At 45.0% G+C, this 17,394-nt stretch overlaps 1 long non-coding RNA gene across 1 annotated transcript; it reads right to left on the reverse strand.

The window, feature by feature from the left end:
• Positions 1–14: 14 nt before the first annotated feature.
• Positions 15–11,906, reverse strand: LOC121002092. Its single transcript, XR_005779217.1, has 3 exons — positions 11,893–11,906; positions 9,165–9,168; positions 15–197 (listed from the first exon to the last, which is right to left on the reverse strand). It is a non-coding gene; the product is annotated as an uncharacterized LOC121002092 (long non-coding RNA).
• Between the last annotated feature and the right edge of the window lie 5,488 nt (positions 11,907–17,394).

Below are 17,394 nucleotides of genomic sequence, written 5' to 3' on the forward strand. Positions count from 1 at the left end.
AGGAACTTCCCAGATCTTTAAATTGGTCCCATGCCTTCCACCTTCAGTATTTGACAAGATTCCTGGGACCAGCAACGCACCTATATATAGTGAAAACTAACAACATAGGCGAGAAAACATAATAGAAAAAAACTCTGCGCCAAATATATGCCAGGCATATCTCTTCTTTGGCACCATACTAAAGAGTAAATTTCTCTCTCTTTTTTTTTTTTTTAATCATCATTCTTTATAAATAAAAATATATATATTTTTTTAAATTAAGCGAGGGAATTATGTAGGTGCTGTCATGGGCTCATGGAAAACATATTACCGGTAAGAGTAATTGAAGTATTTCCATTACACCCCATGACAGCACCTGTGAGAGACTAGACTAGATAACTATTAGGGAGGGACTACAGCCTGCAGCACCTTTCTCCCAAAAGACATATCCTGCACAGATGAAAGGTCCAACCTGTAGTGCTTGTAAAACGTAGAGGGGGAACTCCACGTTGCAGCCCTACAGATCTGTTCTATGGTAGCACACCCTTTTTCTGCCCAGGAAGAGGCTACTGCCCTGGTGGAATGGGCTGAAAAATCTGAAGGGACCTGACAATCTGATAGTGAATATGCCAAACCTATCGCTCTCTTGATCCATCTGGCTAAGGTACGGCTTGTAACCTTTGAGCCCCTGTTCTGACCCTGAAATTGAACAAAGAGTTGAGGGGTCTTTCTAAAGTTCTTCGTAGACTCTAAATACGCACAGACACACCTTCTAACGTCTAAAGTATGAAAGGATCTTTCTCCTTCATTCTTTGGGTCCTGACAAAAGGAAGGGAGAACCATCTCCTGAGACTTATGGAATACCGACACTACTTTGGGCAGGAATGCAGGGTCTGGTTTGAAAACAATCCTATCCTCCAGAATCTGAGTATATGGTGGGGAAGAGGACAAGGCGGACAGCTCTCCTACTCATCTGGCAGATGGAATGGCCACTAAAAATACGGTCTTATAGGACAACATCTTTAAGGGGATGTCCCCCAGAGGCTCAAACGGAGCCTTGGTTAGAGCAGAAAGAACCAGGTTAAGGTCCCAAGGGGCTGACTTAGATTTAACTATAGGACATAGTCTAGAGGACCCCTAATGAACCTTTTGACCCAAGGATGAGTAGCCAATCGAAAGTCAAACAGGACACTCAGTGCTGAGACCTGCACCTTGAGAGTGCTGGGTTTAAGCTTTTTGTTAAGGCCTTCCTGCAAAAAGTTCAAAATTAACGGGATGTTGGGTGAGTTCAAGTCTAAGCCTGGACCTGCAAACCGAAGGAAGGTTTTCCATACTCTCAGATAGATTTCGGAGGTGACTTTTTTCCTACTAGCTAGGAGAGTCCCGATGACCTGTTCTGATAGGCCTCTAGACCTGAAGAATGTCCTCTCAAAATCCAAGCCGTCAGGTGGAGGTTCTTGACTTCCGGATGATGTAGAGGGCCCTGATATAATAGGTCCTGTCTTTCTGGAAGCACCCAGGGATCGGCTATTGATAGTCTCCTCAACCAAGCAAACCAGACTCTTCTTGGCCAGAATGGTGCTATTAGTATCACCGTCGCCTGCTCCCCCCTGATCTTCTGGATCACTCTGGGCAATAGGCTGATGGGAGGAAACGCATAGACTAGGCCCTTTCCCCACGACTGTGAGAGCGCATCTGTGCCTATCGACTGATCCTCCCTGCTGAGAGAAAAGAACTTTTTGCACTTTTTGTTTTCCACTGAGGCGAATAGATCTATCGTAGGGGATCCCCATAGGGCCTGTATTTGGTGAAACACTTCCTGATTCAGACACCAATTCGCCTGACTGAATCTGTGTCTGCTGAGAAAGTCCGCCTGGTGATTCTCTGAGCCTTTCAGGTGAACCGCTGAGAGAGACAGAGCTTTCCCCTGTATTAACAAGAAAATCCTGGATGCCAGCTCCATTAGTTGATAGGATCTTGTCCCCCCTTGTTTGTTTATATAAGACACCACCGAGGCGTTGTCTGATAGGATCCCGACATGCTTTTGAGACAAAAAAGGGAGAATTTTCTCTAGTGCGCACAGGACTGCTCTTAACTCCCTGGCATTTTGGGACTGAGCACTCTGGTCTCTTGACCAAGGACCTTGGAAAAACCCCAAAACTAAATGGGCCCCCCATCCCCAAGGGCTTGCGTCGGTGGTTATTATCAAGGGGTCGTGTCTCACCCACTCTACCCCCCGACCGAGGTTCGAAGCCTTTAGCCACCAAGCTAGGGACCGGGTTACTGAACCCGGGACCACAATCTTGTGATCCAGGGATAGCGACCTCCCATCCCATTTGGATAGAATGAGCCGTTGCAGTATTCTGGACCTGAATTGGGCCCACCTCACAGCCGGAATACAAGCAGTCATCAGACCCAGAATAGACATAGCTTTTCTTAAGGGGACTTCCTTGACCTTGCTGAAAGACCTGATCTTCTGCTGAATCCCCTCCTTCTTGTCTGCTGGAAGATAAGATTTCTGAGTCTGAGAGTCTAACAGGATGCCGAGGAAAACGCATCTGGATGTTGGAAACAGGGATGATTTGTCCCAATTTATTAACCAGCCCAGGCTCATCAGGATCCCCAGGACCTTCTGTATGTGAGATTTCAACTGCTCTGGGGACTGCCCTACCAAGAGAAGGTCGTCCAGGTATGAGACTATAAATGATGTCCGACCTCCTTACTTCTGCCATTACCTCCGCCATCAGCTTTGTGAAGAGCCTCGGCGCCTGTGATACCCCAAAAGGAAGTGCTCTGAACTGTAAATGGACGATTGATTCCCCCATCTTCACTGCCACCCTCAGGTATCTTTGGGACAAGGGATGGGTGGGCACGTGGTAGTAGGCGTCCTTTATGTCTATTGAGGCCATCACGCAGTTGGGAAACAGATGGACCGTGGAGGAGATGGACTCCATCCTGAATTTCTGCTAGGACAGATACTGGTTGAGACCTTTGGGGACTAGAAATAGGGTTGAATAGAAACCCTGTCCTTGTTCGTCCTTTGGGACTGGGACAAGGACTGCCTTTTCCAGGAGGTTGTTTATTTCCTCCGAAAGTGCCACCTGTTTTGGAGAATTTTGATTTAAAGAAGTAACTTTGAATGTCCTGGGTGGTAGTCTCTTGAAGTCTAGGCGATAGCCTTCCTTTATAATATCCTTTACCCAGGCGCTTGCGGTAATATTTCGCCAGGCTGGAAAAAATAAAGAAAGACTACCGCCCACTTGGGGTCTGGCGTCATTGTTGAGTGGAGCTTGATGTTTGAGGTCTGGATTTAAACAGCACACTTTTTGATTTATCAGATCTCCACTCCCTCCTTTTCTTTGGATCCCCAAAAGCCTTCCTTCTTTCATTATTCCGAAATGGCTTCCCCTGTTTAGGAAAGGACGGTGCTGGAAATCCTTTTTTCTTATCGGATGCCTTATCTAAAATGTCATCTAAGGCTGATCCAAATAAAAAATCTCCTTGGCAAGGTAAGGCGCAAAGCTTAGATTTTGAAGCTACGTCGCCCTTCCACCCTTTCAACCATAACGACCTTCTGGCTGAATTGGATAGTGCAGCCGCCCTAGCGGAAAGCCTCAATGCGTCAGCGGAGGCATCAGAAATAAAGTCCACTGCACTGGACATAGTTGGTATCGCCTCGAGCAGCTGATCCCTAGGAGTCTTATTCTCTATATGAGACTCTAATTCCTCCAACCAGAGCTTTAATGACCTAGCCACCGAGGTAATGCTATATTTGGCTTAAAGGCAGAAGTGGAAGCTTCCCAATTCTTCCTTAAGTATGCATCAGCCCTTTTGTCCATGGGATCTTTAAGGGACCCTAGATCCTCAAACGGGAGAGCTGACTTCTTATTTATCTTAGCTACAGGAGCGTCTACCCTTGGTACCTCCTGCCAAGCTGAGACCTCCTGATCATCAAAGGGGTACTTTCTCTTGACCGCTCTAGGGATAAAGAATTTTTTATCGGGCTTCTCCCATTCACGTTTAATCAGGTCCTTGATACAGTCCTGAATGGGGAAAACTCTAGACTTTTTGGGCTTAAGGCTTTCAAACATCAGCTCTGGTCTAGACCTGGACTCCCTTTCCTCCCCCAGCTCCATCGTGGATCTAACCGCCTTCAATAATAGGTCCGTATCTTCAGCTCTAAACAACGGCTTCCCTGTCAAATCCTCGGAAGAGGAATCTGAGTCTACAATAGCGCCCTCCTCAGACCCAGAGTCCATAGTATCCTCTGTTACCGCCTGGGCCCTCTTATGCCTGGATGAGCTAGGCAGGGATTTTCTAAGCTCCTCTACGGACGAACGGACTTCATTTTTTACTAAATTCTGGATACTCTGTAATAAAGATGGCGACTCCTCTGCCACTAACTTATCCAGACATGGTTGACAACATGTCTTTGAGTAAGATGGATCCAACTTCCTCTTGCAGATTCCACACTCCTTAGCTCTTTTGTGGGAAGCTTTCTTTGGGGCCTCTTTAGCCTGCATTTAATAAAACAGCCCATCAGTTTAACCTGACCATAATAATAACTCCCCAAAGGGAGATGGTGGGGGTTAACCCCTCTTACCCCCAGGAGTACCATGCTGGATTCCAAAAGCTGCTCCTGTCTGTCGGTGCGCTGTTGTACATCCCCTTCTTCCTGCATCATCATGCTGTGTAAAGGGGGCCAATCGAGGGCTGTAGGTGCCGCTTGTGCCGGTCGATCCTGCTGCTACTCCCTCCACGCTGGCTGGCCGGCGTTCCCTTTTTCAAATGGGCCGCGCAGCGCCCGCCATGTTTAGCTCCTCCCCTTCCGGCCGGTGGAACGCACGCGTCACTTCCCTCAATGGGAGGGAAGACGCAGCTCCCCCTCATGCCGCGACTTCGCCGGCAGGCAGGGACACGAGGCAGCCCAGGCATCCCCCCATGGCTCTGAAGAAGGGAAAAGAAATTGTAGACGCCGGGCTTCTCAGCGGCTCCTAGTGGAGACTTACGCCGACAGGTACCTCCACTAGGTTTCGTCTTAACCCTAGAGGTCCTGCAGCCGAAAAAATAGACCTGGAAGAAATCCTCCTGTCCCTGGACAGGAAAGAACTGAAGGTGGAAGGCATGGGACCAATTTAAAGATCTGGGAAGTTCCTGTTTCCTGTCCGGAAGGAGGAGGTTCTCTCACAGGTGCTGTCATGGGGCGTAATGGAAAAATAGAACATGTCCTATTCTGGTCTGTTTTAGGCATTGTTACAATGGATCCGCAAAAAAAAAAAATTGGATGGCATACGGCTGGCATCCATTTTTTGGGCGGATCCACAATTTGCGGACCGCAAAACACATATGGTCGTGTGCATGTTGCCTAAAACTCACCTTTTCTCCTGGGTGTTAATTCACACCCGGTTAGCAGTTCAGCCTCATCAAGTCAATAGGCGGCCTGTTTGCCTTTAGAGGGCCTGAGTCCTCCAGCCCGGCTCAAACCTCAAATCTCAGCACAGCCCTCAGTCTCCTGAGCTCCACTGTCAGAGGGAGGTAAATCCATCACACCTGGCAGTGCTGGCTGGTTTTTATGCCTGGCAAAACCCAGCCTGGAACATGGGGAGTAGTCACCCACCCAGCTATGACAGTCATGCTAAATCTCAAGGTGTCAATTAGCAATAGCTGCTGCTGACACATAAAATACCAGCTCTTACTTCACCGAGGCCAAGAACCTCGGTGACACATACCTTCCATCCACGATGATTCCAGGTACCTTCTTACAATATATACACTCACCTAAAGAATTATTAGGAACACCATACTAATACGGTGTTGGACCCCCTTTTGCCTTCAGAACTGCCTTAATTCTACGTGGCATTGATTTAACAAGGTGCTGATAGCATTCTTTAGAAATGTTGGCCCATATTGATAGGATAGCATCTTGCAGTTGATGGAGATTTGAGGGATGCACATCCAGGGCACAAAGCTCCCGTTCCACCACATCCCAAAGATGCTCTATTGGGTTGATATCTGGTGACTGTGGGGGCCATTTTAGTACAGTGAACTCATTGTCATGTTCAAGAAACCAATTTGAAATGATTCGAGCTTTGTGACATGGTGCATTATCCTGCTGGAAGTAGCCATCAAAGGATGGATACATGTTCTCATTCTGTTTACGCCAAATTCGGACTCTACCATTTGAATGTCTCAACAGAAATTGAGACTCATCAGACCAGGCAACATTTTTCCAGTCTTCAACAGTCCAATTTTGGTGAGCTCGTGCAAATTGTAGCCTCTTTTTCCTATTTGTAGTGGAGATGAGTGGTACCCGGTGGGGTCTTCTGCTGTTGTAGCCCATCCACCTCAAGGTTGTGCGTGTTGTGGCTTCACAAATGCTTTGCTGCATACCTCGGTTGTAACGAGTGGTTATTTCAGTCAACGTTGCTCTTCTATCAGCTTGAATCAGTCGGCCCATTCTCCTCTGACCTCTAGCATCCACAAGGCATTTTTGCCCACAGGACTGCCGCATACTGGATGTTTTTCCCTTTTCACACCATTCTTTGTAAACCCTAGAAATGGTTGTGCGTGAAAATCCCAGTAACTGAGCAGATTGTGAAATACTCAGACCGGCCCGTCTGGCACCAACAACCATGCCACGCTCAAAATTGCTTAAATCACCTTTCTTTCCCATTCTGACATTCAGTTTGGAGTTCAGGAGATTGTCTTGACCAGGACATCACCCCTAAATGCATTGAAGCAACTGCCATGTGATTGGTTGACTAGATAATTGCATTAATGAGAAATAGAACAGGTGTTCCTAATAATTCTTTAGGTGACTGTATATAGAAATTTCAGTGTCAGTTTGCATATTTTGCAACCACTGAGCACCGATCAGTAGAGTCCATTACTGATCGCTTCTGCTCAGTTTGCACTGCAAGTTTCTTTTTTTTTTTTTTACAGAAAACACATTTTTTCTTCTTTTTTCTTCTTCTAAATTTTATAAAAAATTTATAACTAGCCCCTTCACGTGTGAAAACACAACATACACACGCCTCACACGAGACAAAAGGTTTACACATTTCACACCCCAATAAAAAAAATGGCCCGTCCATCCCAACAAGTATACTCAGCTGATGAGGCATACCCCATGCTTGCCTCCAATACTGAGTCTGCAGTGATGGAGAAGAGGATGCCACAACAGCTGAGGCAGCCCCCCAGAGTGAGCCCATATGGACCCCACCCCCTGACGATTATCAGCCCCAAATTCTGGATTTTGAGGGCAGGTCTGGAATACAGATAGATCGTGTGGGCTTCACTGAACTAGATTTTTTCTAAATCTTCTTTTCTGAAGATTTAGTAATTTAATGGTGGCCCAAACCAATTTATACGCCCAACAATTTATTAATCAGAACACTACATCGGCATACGCTAGACCCCCTAGGTTGGACCCCAGTAAGTGCAGCAGAGATGAAGTTTTGGGGACTCGTGCTGCTTATGGGTATTGTACAAAAAACTAATGTTAAACAATATTGGAGTTCGGACATTTTCTACCAGACTCCAATTTACAGTAAGACCATGACCCAGAAGCGATTTGAGTCAATTAGGAAATTCCTACACTACAACAATAATGCACAGTGCCCACCCCAAAACGACCCAACATTTGACCGTCTGTTCAAGGTTAGGCCCGTCATTGACCACTTTAACACCAAGTTTGCTGAGGTGTACAACCCAAATTAAAAAAAAGGTATGTGTAAATGAGTCCCTATTACTTTTCAAAGGGAGGATTAGATTCCGCCAGTACCTGCCTAGCAAACGGGCAAGGTATGGCATTAAGATTTACAAACTTTAAGAGAGTACCTTCGGGTACACCCACAAGTTTCGCATTTATGAAGGGAAAGATTCCCGGATAGAACCCCCAGAATGCCCCCCCATCCTAGGAGATAGTGGGAAGATCATGTGGGACTTACTGCACCCACTTCTGGAAAAGGGTTACCACCTCTATGTGGACAACCATTATACCAGTATACCCCTATTCATGTCCCTAACTGCCAGAGGTACTATGGCTTGCGGCACAGTGCGCAAAAATCAGAGAGGCTTCCCTAGATCCCTGGTAGGGCAACCACTGAAAATGGGTGAAAATAGGGCTCTCCTCCATGAGAACATGCTGGTGGTTAAGTACAAGGACAAGAGGGACATACTTTTACTGACACCATTCACACCAACACCAGCTCCCCTGCTCCTGTACGAGGTACCACAACCACTACCCCCAAACCAGTTTGTATTCTGGACTACAACAGGCACATGGGAGGGGGTGGATCTTTCAGATCAACTTCTGAAGCACTACAGTGCCACACGAAAAACTAAAGTGTTGTACAAAAATCTGGCTGTACACATTGTACAGATGGCAATGTGCAATGCGTACGTGCTATTTCAATCTTCAGGCCGCACAGGAACTTTCCTTCAGTTCCAAGAGGTGGTTATCAAGGCCCTAATTTTTCAAACCAAGGCCGGGGAGGGTCCCAGTACTTCTGGAAGTCATGGTGCCCGTGTTGGACCAGGGCAAAATTTTCCAGGTCAAGTTTCCCAGACAGGAAAGAAGAGAAGGACCCAAAAAAGATACAGGGTGTATTCCAAAAGGGGGATAAGGAAAGACACAATTTACCACTGCGAAACCTGCCCTGAAAAACATGGCCTGTGCATGCAGGAGTGTTTTAAAATCTACCACTCATCCATGGAGTATTAATTTAATTTCATCCATGATGTACCCTGTAGTTTTACCACCTTATATCTCTGATTTAGTCAACATAGCTTACAGATCCACTTTTCACCAACCACTACATATTCATTTCTGTGAAACACCTGTTAGGTTAAAAGTGCCCTTTCCACCCCTTGAAATGTTCGTACGGGGTGCTCTTTCCAAAATGGGGTCACTTCTTGGGGTTTTTAATTTCTGTGGACCTCAGGAATCTTTTAAATGCGACATGGCACCTAAAATCAATGTCTGCCAATTCAGGTCAGCAAAATCCATATTTTGCTGTTTGATTCTAGAGCCCTGCTGTGCACCCATACATCATTTTTTGAGCACATATGGGGTGTTGGCGTATTCGGGGGAAAATGGGGAACAAATTGTAGGGTGCATTTTGTCCTTTTACCCTTTGGGAAAGTGAAAAATTTGGGTGTCAAGCAACTTTTTTGTGAAAAACTTTTCTTTTTCTAATTCTAGGAAACACCTTTGAGGTCAAAGTGCTCACCTACACACCTTGAAAGATTCCTTGAGAGGTGTAGTTTCCAAAATGGGGTCACTTTTTGGGGGTTTCCACTGTAGGGCAACCTCAGGGTGATCTTCACATGCGACATAGCTCCCAATTACCATTCCAGCTAAATCAGCTCTCCAAAAGCCATATGGTGCTCCTTCCACTCTGAAGCTTGCTGTGCGCCCATACATCAGATTTTGAGCATATATGGGGTGTTTTGGTAAACTCCAGATTCAGGGTAATAGATTTTGAGTTTTGTTTGGCTGTTAACCCTTTATGTGTTGCAGAAAAAAATTTGATTCAAATTTAAAATCTGCTAAAAAAATTGAAATTTGGAAATTTCATTCCCATTTTCCTTTAATTCTCATGGGGCACCTAAAGGGTTAACAAAGTTTATAAAATCAGTTTTGATTAGCTTGAGGGGTGTAGTTTATAAAATGGGGTGATTTATGGGTGGTTTCTAATATGTAAGCCCCAGAAAGTGACTTCATAACTGAACTGGTTCTTTAAAATATGGGTTTTGGAAATGTTATTAAAAAGTTTAAGATTTGCTTCTAAACTTCTAAGGGCTCTTTCACACCTGCGTTCTTGTCTTCCGGCATAGAGTTCCGTCGTCGGGGCTCTATGCCGGAAGAATCCTGATCAGGATTATCCTAATGCATTCTGAAAGGAGAGAAATCCGTTCAGGATGTCTTCAGTTCCGGAACGGAACGTTTTTTGGCCGGAGAAAATACCGCAGCATGCTGCGCTTTTTGCTCCGGCCAAAAATCCGGAACACTTGCCGCAAGGCCGGATCCGGAATTAATGCCCATTGAAAGGCATTGATCCGGATCCGGCCTTAAGCTAAACGTCGTTTCGGCGCATTGCCGGAGCCGACATTTAGCTTTTTCAGAGTGGTTACCATGGCTGCCGGGACGCTAAAGTCCTGGCAGCCATGGTAAAGTGTATCGGGGAGCGGGGGAGCAGCATACTTACCGTCCGTGCGGCTCCCCGGGCGCTCCAGAGTGACGTCAGGGCGCCCCAAGCGCATGGATCATGTGATCACATGGATCAAGTCATCCATGCGCATGGGGCGCTCTGACGTCATTCTGGAGCGCCCCGGGAGCCGCACGGACTGTAAGTATACCGCTCCCCCGATCCCCGCTCCTACTATGGCAACCAGGACTTTAATAGCGTCCTGGGTGCCATAGTAACACTGAATGCATTTGGAAGACGGTTCCGTCTTCAAATGCTTTCAGTACACTTGCGTTTTTCCGGATCCGGAGTGTAATTCCGGCAAGTGGAGTACACGCCGGATCCGGACAACGCAAGTGTGAAAGAGGCCTAAGCCTTCTAACGTCCCAAAAAAATTAAATGTCACTTTCAAAATGATCCAAACATGAAGTAGACATATGGGGAATCTAAAGTAATAACTATTTTAGGAAGTATCACTATCTATTATAAAAGCAGAGAAATAGAAATTCGGAAATTTGAAAAGGTTTCCAAATTTTTTGTAAATTTGGTAATTTTTTTTATAAATAAAAATGAAATATTTTGACTCAATTTTACCACTGTCATGAAGTACAATATGTGACGAGAAAACATTCTCAGAATGGCCTAGATAAGTAAAAGCGTTTTAAACTTATTACCACATAAAGTGACAGATTTGCTAAAAATGGCCTGGTCCTTAAGGTGAAAAATGGCTCGGTCCTGAAGGGGTTAAAAGGTGAACTATTGGCTCTCCTGACAGTTTGATTTGGATAAACACCACTATCTCCACAATGGTGATTAACCTTTTGTTTCTCTAAACCAGGGATCAGCAACCTTCGGCACTCCAGCTGCTGTGAAACTACAACTCCCAGCATGCAAACATGCTCGGCTGTTCTCACAACTCCCATAGAAGTGAATGGAGCACTCTGGGAGTTGTAGTTTCAGAACATCTGGAGTGCCGGAGGTTGCTGATCCCTGCTCTAAACTATACTTGTTGCATCCATGGTACCAAAGGTAGTGCTAACCCTTTCCTGACGCAGCGATTTTCAATTTTTGTGTTCTCTTCTCTTTGCTCCCTGCCTTCCCGGAGCCATAACTTTAAAAATTTTCCGTTCACATAGATGTATAAGGGCTTGATTTTTGCGGGACAGGTTGTACTTTCTAATGCCACCATTTAATATTGTATACAATGTAGTGGGAAGTGGGTCAGTACACTTAATACTAATGTATAGTTTTTCTTGCATTTTAATATTGAAAAAAATAAAAACTTTTGAAAACATTTTCTTTTCATCGCCGTATTCTGACCCCCAGAACTTTTTCATCGTTATGTCGACAAAGATGTGTGAGAGCTCATTTTTTGAGGGATGATCTGTAGTTTTTGGTAATAACATTTTGGGGTGTGTAGGACTTTTTGATCACTTTTCATTACAATTTTTGGGGGAAGTGATGAAAAAACTTTGAATCACTCTTTATGTTTTTTTCCCATTTCAACATTCACCGTATAGGATATTTATTTAGTACGGGCGTTTTCGCATGCAGTGATGCCTATGATGTTATTTTTTTAATTGTTTATTTTGAGGAAAGGAGGTGATTTTAATTTTTATATTTTTCAAAACTTTTTTTTTTTTTTTTTTACTTTGTTAGGTCCTTAACTGGACCCCAACTTGCAATCATCAGATTGCCATTTGTATAGAATAATGGAATTTACTCCATTATTCTATACAGAAATCAGTACAGTATACTACAGTTCAGTGCTGCCACAAGATGGCCTGAACTGGGATATACAAGCAATGAGCCTGGAAGCCTAGTACAGGCTGATTACTACATATGAACGCATTCCCCCATCTTCACCCCGGGGAAGGGGTTCCTTTTTTGGAAGCTCATGCACATTTGACCATGGCATCTGAGGGGTTAAATTTCCACGGTCAGAGTTACAGCCAATCACAGACATTAACTGCAAAGTATCTGCTGTATGAGGCAGCACACACCCGGCAGCTATGGCGCTCGCTCCGCAGCGAATGCCATCTTTAAAGAACCGACATTCGCCGTACACGTACGGTGGATGTTGGGAAGGGGTTATTGATTACAGGGGACAGGCTCAATATGGTCGAAATAAAAGGGTTGGCCCATCTGGATATTTATGACATATCCACATAGATTATGGCATAAATGTTAGACAGGTGTAATCTCCAGAATGGGGCCCCGTCTCATAATGGGGTGGCTGCACCGAAAATAGTTGCGCACACTTACTCAGCTATGTTCAAAACTCACACAATCACAAAATGAGAGGTGCGCATCAGTTGACACTTCTCCACTCGTGGCATGGGACACAACTCCGTTCTGGAGATAGGTGTGAGTCCCAAAACTATTGGACAATTATGGAAAAATACTGGGGATATGCCATAAATGTCCAGATGGGGACATGTGTCATAGAATAATGAAACATTAAACAGTTGCTGCGTTCTAGAAATACCTTTAGCCACATTTCTTTATGATGATAAAAGAACATGACAGAAATTCCAATCCTTCCAAGAATATTTTTCTGGATTTCATTAAACTGTGAATTTTTAAATACTGCAAAAAGAAACATTTGTGATTTTACACACTGAAATTCTCAGAAAACTGCAAAGAAAACACATTATGTAATAGGCCGTCTACAATCAATGAGAACAAAATGTTAGATTTTCCCCTAACTCGCTCAGAATATTCCAAATATACTTACTAGCAGATGCAAATTCACAATAGGGAATTTCTGCCCTTTCGTTGATTGAATCTTTCAGAAGTGCTTCAGCTACGCATCTTGAAAATTTCTTAATGTTAGTTAGGTTCTCACATCCTGTACAGACAGTAAGATACAAAGTTCCTAGTTTCATCCAATCACTGTTGACTTTACAATGCTGGAAAGATAAAATGTAAGTGACCATATAATTTTAAACAAGCACAGCTATATAATTATCTATATAAATCTTTTATGTTGCTGGCTCCCCAGGATATGCCATCAATGTGACTGGCGGGATCAAAACTCTAGGACCCCCACCACACCATGTATGTGCTCTGACTGGTACTGCAGCTTAGGCTCCATGAACTAATCACACGTTAATGGTATATCCTATCGATATGACATCAGTGTTTCAAGTCAACCACTTTAATACTGATATGTCCTAGGCAAAAATGAACACTCCAGCAGTTGGACCCGCAACATCCATGCACCAACCCTTCCTGTGATACAGCAATTTTCAGTTTTTTTTTTACTCCATACCTTCCTGAAGCCATAGCTGCTTTATGTTCCGTTCACATAGATGTAGGAGGGCTTGTTTTTTTTGTGGGGCAAGTTGTGCCTTCTAATGGGACAATTTGCACATGTGATAGTAATGCAAGCTAGGCTGTTTCTAATGTACTAGGAAATGGTTATTTAAAGGGAACCTGTCACCGGGATTTTGTGTATAGAGCTGAGGACATGGGTTGCTAGATGGCCGCTAGCACATCCGCAATACCCAGTCCCCATAGCTCTGTGTGCTTTTGTTGTGTAAAAAAAACCGATTTGGTACATATGCAAATTAACCTGAGATGAGTCCTGTATGTGAGATAAGTCAGGGACAGGACTCATCTCAGGTTAATTTGCATATGTATCAAATCGTTTTTTTTTTACACAATAAAAGCACACAGAGCTATGGGGACTGGTTATTGCAGATGTGCTAGCGGCCATCTAGCAACCCATGTCCTCAGCTCTATACACAAAATCCCGGTGACAGGTTCCCTTTAAAAAACCATTTCCTAGTACATTAGAAACAGCCTAGCTTGCATTACTATCACATGTGAAAATTGTCCCATTAGAAGGCACAACTTGCCCCCCAAAAAAACAAGCCCTCCTACATCTATGTCGGGGGGCAGTGCAGGAGGTGGTTTTTAACACAGTGGTGAAGCCTATCGTGTGCATGTATGAATGGAATTGACTATTTAGGTGGACTGAAGAAGTAGCCTGAAGCCAGCGAGCGGCTGTCAGCCTACTAAGTGATATACACAAGTGATCAAGAAATTCAGCACTTATAACAGTAGATAGGCGACACCCCTGATATTTTTATTAATTTTCTGGTCAGGTTAGGATATCATAGGAACAGTAAAAGTTAAGTTTTAGGGGTTATAACTTTACACATGGCAAGATGAGGCAATTAGAAGTCTAAGGCTACTTTCACACTTGCGGCAGGACGGATCCGACATGCTATTCACCATGTCGGATCCGTCCTGCGGCTATTTCGCTGTGCCGCCGCTCCGTCCCCATTAACTATAATAGGAACGGGGGCGGAGCTACGGCGCAGCACGGCGAAAGCCGCCGGACTAAAAAGCCTGACATGCAGTAATTTTAGTCCGGCGGCCTTTCGCCGTGCACCACCGTGCTGCGCCGGAGCTCCGCCCCCATCCCCATTATAGTCAATGGGGACGGAGCGGCGGTCCTGCGGCACGGCGAAATAGCCGCAGGACGGATCCGACATGGTGAACAGCATGTCGGATCCGTCCTGCCGCAAGTGTGAAAGTACCCTCAGACTAAATGTAAATAAAATATTTAGTGCCTCTACATGTGTTAGGGTCCGGTTGTACAATTGGTATAGAATATAGGGGAAGACCCAAAGAAGTGACCCAATATAGCCGCATAAAAAGAAAGGAAAAAAAGAGGAAGAAAATCACTGAGATTGCCTCCTATAGTATGGCTGGTTTTCTAGCAAACCAACCATCCACACAAATATTTTTGGAAGAAGCTAATGAAGTTTTCTCCACGGAAAATTTACTGATTAATGTGTTAGACATCAATCAAGCATTTAAAGAGCTAAATAAAACCTCTAAACTCTATGTAAGGTCCATATGGGAGATCACAAGTTTAGAAACGTATTTGCAGCAAAATATTGTATATAGGGGTATGTGTATTAATATCACACCAAACTCGCATCAAGATTCAGAATTTATTAAAGGGTGGGAAACATTATTAACGGAAAACTCCCTTCACATGCAAGCGTACCTCAGAGTATGAGAAAAAATTACTGCTAAAAATCTCCCAATAATTGGAAAAAGAAGTTAGTGATATTAAAACTTTCCAGACCCATCCTGAGTTTGCACAACTGGAGAGTAGACTTCAAAAAAAATATTGAGAACCTACAAAGTGAGATTAACCCCTTCCCGACACATGACGTACTAGTACGTCATGAAAGTCGGTGACTTACCGCATCTTGACGTAATAGTATGTCATGGATAACTCCGGTCACCGTGCCGAATCGCTCGGTGACCGGAGTGAGCTGACTGCACTAATCGGCAGTTAGCCATCTTAGATGAAGGTGAGGAGGAGTTTTTCCGCCCCCCTGCAGCCAAGATCGCTGCGATTGGCTGGCTAGTGAAGACCAGCCCATCGCAGCGACGGCAATGAATGGAGCTGCAGGGGGGCTCGGCTAGAGGTGGGAGGGGGCTGATGACATCAGCCCATGTCTCCTCCTAGGTCAGGGAGGGGACACCAAACACAGGTGTCCCTTCCCAGCGCTGCGATTGGCCTATGGCAGCACTATACAAGTATCAGCCAAACTGTGGTGCTGCTGGTGGCTGGGACGGAGGTTGATTGGGGCTGATTACATCAGCCCATGTCACCTCCGAGGTCAGGGAGGGGACATCAGACACTGAAGTCCCCTCCCAGCGCTGCGATTGGCTGGAACAACGCTCCAGCCAATGGCAGCGCTATGCAGAGGAAAGAACCGTTGGTGCCTCTCTGCAGGCAGCCATTCTAGCTTGGTGACTGCTTGCAGAGAGGACCTGTGCCCTTCTGCGCTGCTCGTTGTCGGCTGGGACTTGAGGTATTACCACATAAATCACTGCTTTTCACAAAGAAGAAAAAGAAGAAGATCTGGAACAGCTGTAGTGATCTTTGGCTCATCTGCAGCTATTTTAGATCCCCATTCCCTGTCCCCCCTCTACCCCCCTCTCCGTCCTTTTTTTTTTTTTGAAAAGGTGACCGTAAGGCTCTCTTCCATGAGAACATGCTGGCGGTTAAGTACAAGGACAAGAGGGATGTCCTTGTACTAACCACCATTCACACAAACACCAGTTCTCCTGCCCAAGTGCGAGGTAGCACTACCCCTGTCAACAAGCCTGACTGCATCCTTGATTACAACAGGCAGATGGGAGGGGTTGATCTGTCCGATCAAGTTCTGAAGCCCTACAGTGCCATGCGTAAAACTAAGGTGTGGTATAAAAAGCTTGCCGTATACATTGTACAGATGGCAATGTACAATGCATACATTTTACATCGAACTGCAGGCCAGACAGGAACTTTACCGCCTCTTGGAACTGAAGGAATCAAGGCCCTAATTTTCCAAAGTCAGGAAGGGGAGGGCCCGAGTACTTCAGGAGGTCATGGTGCCCATGTTGTACCAGGACAGCATTTCCCTGGTGAAGTCCCACAAACAGCAAAGAGGGGAAAGACCCAAAAAAGATGTTGGGTTTGTTACAAAAGGGGAATACGAAAGGACACCATTTATCAGTGCGACACCTGCCCTGATAAACCTGGCCTCTGCATGAAAGAATGCTTCCAAACCTACCACTCATCCATGGATTTTTAATTTCATCCTTTATGCTCTCTGTAATATTTCCATATCTCTGATTTAGTCCACCTCACTTGCATACCCACTTTCCAACAACCACTACATAATCTTTTCTGCGAGACACCTGTTTGGTAAAAAGTACCCTTTCCACCACTTAAAATGTCCGTACGGGGTGCTCTTTCCAAAATGAGGTCACTTCTTGGGGTTTTTCATTCCTGGGGGCCTCTGGAAATTTTTTAAATGCGACATGCCAGCTAAAATCCATGTCTGCCAATTCAGGCCTGCAAATTGTACTTTGCCTGTAGTGGCCTGCTGTGCGCCAATACAGCAGGCTACGAGCACATATGGGGTGTTTGCAAATTGGGGAGAAAATGGGGAACTTCAATGGGGTCACTTTTTGGAATTTTTAATTTCTGGGGACCTCAAGAAATTTTTTAATGTGACATGGCAGCTAAAATCCATGTCTGCCAAATCAGGTCAGCAAAATCCATATTTAGCTTTTTGTATTTAGAGCCCTGCCATGCGTCCATACATGATTTTATGAGCACATATTGGGTGTTGGCGTATTCGGGGGGAAATGGGGAACAAAATGTGGGGTGCATTTCCTAATTCTGTGAAACGCCCGATGGGTC

The sequence above is a fragment of the Bufo bufo genome, chromosome 5, assembly GCF_905171765.1.
Source record: "Bufo bufo chromosome 5, aBufBuf1.1, whole genome shotgun sequence".
NCBI classification, from domain to species: domain Eukaryota; kingdom Metazoa; phylum Chordata; class Amphibia; order Anura; family Bufonidae; genus Bufo; species Bufo bufo.